Genomic DNA, 6,349 nt, shown 5'->3' with positions numbered 1-6,349 from the left:
ACCATGAATATTATTTTGTAAGCCCTAACAGAGTTTGAATGTCATGTTAATTTTAGGGAACTGTTGACACATCATAGTATTAACTGTTTCATGCACATCATGTATGAAAAAATATTTCCAAAATTTCCAAAAAATATATTTGACTGCTGTTTTCTTATGTAAAGCTCTCAGTCTCAATCATTTGGTTAATATCAATTTTGTGCAGTTACAGTCTTCAGTTGTAAGATTAATGTTTCAATATTGTTGGGATGATTCATTCATGTCTTTCAATAATAAGGACCAATCTTTAACCATGATCAGTTTGTTTAGAATTCCATTTTTTTCAATAGTTGTATGAGTCATTTCATAGCAGTTTTCCTGTTCATATTGCAAAGCTTCATTATGCATAGTCCAAACAGCAAATTTAAACACACTTATTCATAAAAGTTGGTTTCTACCCACATTTACTTGATACAGAAATGTATTTTCAGCTGCACAGTCAATTGAGCTTCAGCTTGCTGTTATGAAGTACCACTGTACTTTTCTGTGCAGTCAATGAACTATGACAATTAACCAGTCTTGAATACTTTAATATTAGAGAATTAAAATCATTATGAGAACAGTTTTGCCTCTTGAATGCTGGGAAAGCTTATGGTTAAGTACTGGTAATGCAGCCAGTAACGGATTCTGTGGGGGAAAAAGAAAATCTGACATTGTACTTCTAGGTCTTCCATTTTTTCTGTGGAGTGTTTTCAGTCTTCCTGCTAGAATGGAATAGTTTGTGTGTATTAAGATATTGTTCCTGCACCTAGGTCATGGGAGAACTCAGTTTTCTACATGAAATTTCCGTTATTAATTACAAAACCATTTGCTATGCTTGAGACAATGCTTCTTTACATTGGATCTGCATAAAACAGCCTTATTTCTTCCTACCTTGATTATTCTAGGATAAATTTATAGTTATTCAATGTTGTACTATGAAGTGGATTTTTTTCATTTAAGACAATCTTAAGACAGATGGTGTTGCTTTTGGTTTCTCTGAGAAAGCAAATTACTGAAAAAAGTATAAAGACAGAATAGATTCAATTTCTTCTGTGGGTTTCTTTATCCTATATTAAATATGAGCAAAATGTGTACTGCTTTCAGTGGTAAATACGAAAATGAGTATATAAGATATTGTGGTGAGAATTCAGTTCAACTGTCAGTTCTCGGAGGATTTCTTCATTACAGTTTATTTTTTTCAGAATACTTTATAACACAATGTAAAATAATTTACATTATTATCTTATTTGAAAAACAATTTTTAAATGTAAGATTAATATTTTCAAGACAATAGGTTAAATACTGTGCAGTTAAAATGTTAAGTAAAAATTTGTGGCCACAGAATTATACCAAAGTTTAGACATTATCTTACTCTGCATAAGGTATACAGTACATTTAATATATGAAATTAACTCAGTTGTTTTATAAATTAATCTTCGTTACAAGCAAAATGCTGAATTGTCTTCCCTTAACGTGCACAAGTATTGTAAATACAACTTGAAAATTACTTGTGCTAAGAGATAGCTTGTGGTTTTTATTCTTTTGTTACATTTTGTTGTTGTTGTTGTGTTTTTTGTTTGTTTGTTTTGTTTTGAATACTGTGTCCTGCACAGGTCAAGTAGGGAAGAATGTGTTGATACTCATGCAAACCTTGCTCATAAATCATGCTACAGCTGTCTTGGGCATAAGAATGAACTGTTAATCACACCAGACTGATACACATCTTTATAATAAGATCATCTTTCTCCTTCTTTATACAGTCTGATCATGACACAATGTTTAAACTTCATTGAGAATGAGTTAACACTTTATGAACAGCTCAAATTCTTATTTCTCAGATTGTTGTAAGCAAAACCAATCCACTGTATTTAACAAGATTAGATGGGAGAAAAAGCAGAAGGAGAATAGAGAAATAAACTTGCTATGTCTACCATGTTTTGCGCACTTGAAAAGATCGTGAAATTACAGGTGCATTGCAACAGCTCTGTGAAGTATCCCATCCATTTTGACAAAAGACACAGAAACAAGAGATGCAGAAAATTTGTGTGGTGTTTGTTTATTTATGCTCTTTAATGCTTTTAATATTTCCTGGCCCTTTCTGGGACTTTAGTCTGAAGATTGGTTAACAGAGTTGAGAGTGGTGAGAAAATGTTCTTTCAGCAGAATTATTTTCAAAACAAAGGGGAAAAATTATTGCATAGCAGAAATTAAAGGTTTTATCTCATATCTGTCTGCAAACCTTGTTTTGAGTAATCCTATGCTACAACCCTACTGGAAGTACAATTTTTTGTTTTTCTTGATAAAAATATTTCTGTTAGTCAATCAGTCCATTACAAATCCTGATGCTCTGCCCTGTCATGTGTTGCATGGTGGGTTGATGTTGTCTGGCAGCTTAGCCCCCATCAACACTAGCATTAGGAAAGAGGCTTGGAAGGGCGGCAGCAAGGAAAAAAATGTGAGTTGAGATAATAACAGTTTAATAAGAAATAGAATAGATGGAGGGGGAAACTGGTGCAGAAGCAATCACTCACCACCTTCTGCAGGCAGACTGGTGCCCAGCCACGCTGAGCAATGGCTACTTTGGAGGATCACCCCCCTCCCCATCCCGTTTTATTGCTGAGCACAATGTCAAGTGGTAAGGAGTATCCCTCTTGTGTGAGAGGGATGTCAGCTGTCTTTGTGGTCTCCCCTCCTGGCATCTTGCCCACCCCCAGCATAATCCATAAGAGGTAGAGAGGGAAACAGAGTAATCCTTGATGCCATGCAAGTGCTGCTCGGCAATAGCCAAATCACTGCTATCAACACTGTGTTGGTCACAAATCCAAAACACAGCACTGTACAGGCTGCTAGGAAGAAAGTTAACTCTGTCCCGGCCAAACAGGTGAAGTGTGGTTTGGATGATCTTCTCACTCTTCTCTAAGTCTGTGTTGCATTGTACTTGCAAGAAAAGGTAAAAGAGGAGAAAGATAAAAGACATTGCAGAGAGCAAATACTAGCATGGGAGGTTGAGTTAGAAGTTTATATGCACGTGTATATACATAAATCTGTGCTTCTTAGAAGAATTCACAGGTGTGATGTGCATCACCTGTTCATGTTTTAAGTCACTTTCAGGGAGATGAGGGAGTGAGGCACGTGTTGCTGGCCTTCAGCTCAGAGGCCTCTGGCCATACAAATGCTTGTGTGGTTCAGGTTGCAGGGACAGGGCCCCGAGACCACTGGTGTGAGGGCTTGGGGAGATGCTGCCAGAGCAGGCAGGGAGGAAGGACACAGGGCTGTGCGTGAGCACCTGCGTGGCTGCAAGGGGAAGGCCTTCAGCATCGTGCAGGTTAAGGCACTGTGGGGGCCCAGAGAGCCATCCTGGACAACCCACTTGGAGGTTGCCAATGTTCGAAGTACCCTTGGGCTAAATTAGGATGACATAACACCAAACAATCAATTGAAAAGTATTATTGACAGAAAAAGCTACTCTGGCAGAAACTTATTAAAGGATGTTGTAGAACAACACAGGTATGGTGTGCAACCATATACACATGTATACGATATATAAGCTCTATAATGCACATATTTGTTCATATATAGATGTTATGCATGCATAAAAATATATATGGAAGGAAAAAGGAGATCAATCTGTTTCAGTTGCAGTGCATGAGGTTAGGTAGGTCCAAAATAACCTCTGTTGAGCAGTGGTCCTCTCCCAATAAGCATCATACACAATTTTTAAAAGGCAGTATCAGACAACAAATGAGCAATGTCATGTTACATCATCTCTAAAAGACCATAAATTTTAATATCTGCATGTTTAATGTGAGTATCCTTACTGTTGTTTGCTTGCCTTTATTTTATGCAGAGCTGTTATTTTGCTGTGTGATTTGGTTGGATTCAACAGTGTCTGGGTTCCAGTATGTTCTCCAAAGGTTGTTTTAGTGCTCCCTCAGTGCTCTTGCTTGAGAAAAATGTGAAAAACCATAGAAGACTTATCTGTATGAAACTTTTCAAATCAGTGTGGTCCTGCAGACTAGTCATTTCATCAACAAGAAATAGAATTTGAGGCTATACAAGCCATAAATGCCCAAACTGCCCTGAACATACCAGTTTTGTGATTTGGTGGAACTTCCTGCATTTGTGCTTATCCAGCATTACTGCCTTAGCACTTCTCCTCCCTCTCTCCAGAGGTAAGCAATGGTGCCCCCTCTGCCTGGCCTACCTATTGACCCCTTAGGATGGGAGAAATGGGAGAGGCCCAGTGGCAGCACAGAACATAGAAGTTAACTCTGTCCTATGTCAAGCATCTTTAGACGACTATTACCTACCTTGTTGGTAAGCCATTCTCAGTAACAAGAACACAAGGCACCTTTGTTTTCAGCAAATGCAAAATGATTTGTAAACACGAAATGGTCAGTCTTGACACTGTGGTAGCCTGGCACAATCTGTTTTTGGAAATGAAAAAGTCTATTTCTGTGATGGTAGCAGCTCCCTCAGTCATATCTTAGCTCTCAGGACTGTTGGGTGAGCTCTTTGTGTAGATCTGTGAAGCTGTCCTCTCTCACCAGAGAGCTGAGAGGGAAACCACTTGCCATCCTCTGCCTTTGATGTAGGCCAGTCTTCTCTTCTGTTGTCTTCTGCTTACTGTTTTGATTGCTTTTAATGCCTACAAACACAGTTCTGCAAATGCACTCAGCAGGGATTTTTACATTTGTACATCCCTTAAGGCTTCTGCAAATGATTTTGTTACCATTTCCTCAATTGTGCTATCCATTTCTGTCTGTGGTTCTCTTTGTACATCTGTCTGCATTGGTTTAAACAGTTAGCTTATATATTTCAAAATTTGAGCAACTTATGTGATAATTTCCTTGGTAAATTGTGCAACACTACACTCTGAACGTTTATTAATGGATACTTGTGGTGCTATCATAATTATTGGTACAAGGGTTGCCTCTTTAGAGAGAAAACATTATCATAAGACTTCAAGACTTTAACTAAACTACCTAGCTTTAAATCAAACACCATAGAATCATTATTTTGATAAACTGCAATCATATGCTGTAAGTTCTAATTTAAAGAAAAAAGAATTATAGAAGTTCAATCTTCACCAGTCTGATTTTAATCTAATTGAAACCCAAGCCTGTAGTTGAAAGATTAAGAAGTTTAAAGAATCTTGCTCTATTTTAAATGATATTCTCCATTCAGAGAGCCAGCGAAGTACCCGCGTTGTTACCAGCATGTCCTTTCCTGACACATGGCGCAGTAGGAAGTACTTTGCTGCTTTCGGTTACTTTGTGTTTCACAGCGGGCAAGAGAAATTTTGTGCAATGTCTAAGGGAAAACTGAACTTTTAAAACAGTAAGTCAGTGACTCCCTGAGCCTCCAAAAATCAAATTATAGCTCTGAAGTTTGAGGCTGCTGAGCTCCCCTGCTTTTGACCCCCTGCTTTTGAAGGGAAATATTACTATAATTTGCTACCCACATTTCTGAGATTAAAAAAAAAAAAGTGCTTTGTGATTCTGTTAGTGTTCAGCCAAAGTTGCAGTTTCACTCTGCACGGAATTGAAACTCTCATACTCTTGATGCTCTTGGTTGAGTGACAGTCACTTCCTAGTATAAAAAATAAAATAAAATCAGCCTTAGTCCAAAAGAAAAAAAGCAAAGTGATGGTAAAGCTATTAAAGTGACTGAAGTTTGTAGCTGTAGACTGCCAAGGAGATTTCCAAAGGCACTGAGTACCTGTTGAAAATCATGGGGTTAGGTGACTACACACTGTGCTTTAGAAAACCTACTTACAATCAAAGTGAGTGGACGTTAAGCACCTCATGCTTAAGCTCTGTTCCAGTGTAATAAATCAGAGGCATTATTTAGGTGCTTGAAAAAATCAGCTTTCACAATCCAGCTTGTGTGCTGTCATTCTTTTAGGTACTATTACACAATTAAGTAAGCACACTTGTTTTATAATAAGATGAATAGCTATAGATGAGCTAAAGATAACTTTCTGCTCTGATGACATACAATCTGTGAAGTATTCTAGGTGGAATAGCTAATGTATGGTATTGCAATGAATGTTTTCCTCCTCCCAGAAAAGCGTTGAATGGTCTTGTAGAACTCAGCAGGATTTTAGTGAGACACCTACATTATTTATAATAACCCTAAATGAAAACCTCAGTGCACCTTGCATGAAAAGAAAAAATCCAGTTACCTGTCAATAGCAAGCTAATCATTTTATTATTATTATTACAATATTTTAGTAATCAAGTACAAAATATGAGAAACACAGTCCCGAACCTATCATGAATTAATGAGTCCTTTTCTACTCCTTGATTGAAATGGTAATGACACT

The sequence above is a fragment of the Cygnus olor genome, chromosome 1 (genome assembly GCF_009769625.2).
Source record: "Cygnus olor isolate bCygOlo1 chromosome 1, bCygOlo1.pri.v2, whole genome shotgun sequence".
Lineage (NCBI taxonomy): Eukaryota > Metazoa > Chordata > Aves > Anseriformes > Anatidae > Cygnus > Cygnus olor.
Note: the sequence above shows the minus strand (reverse complement) of the source record.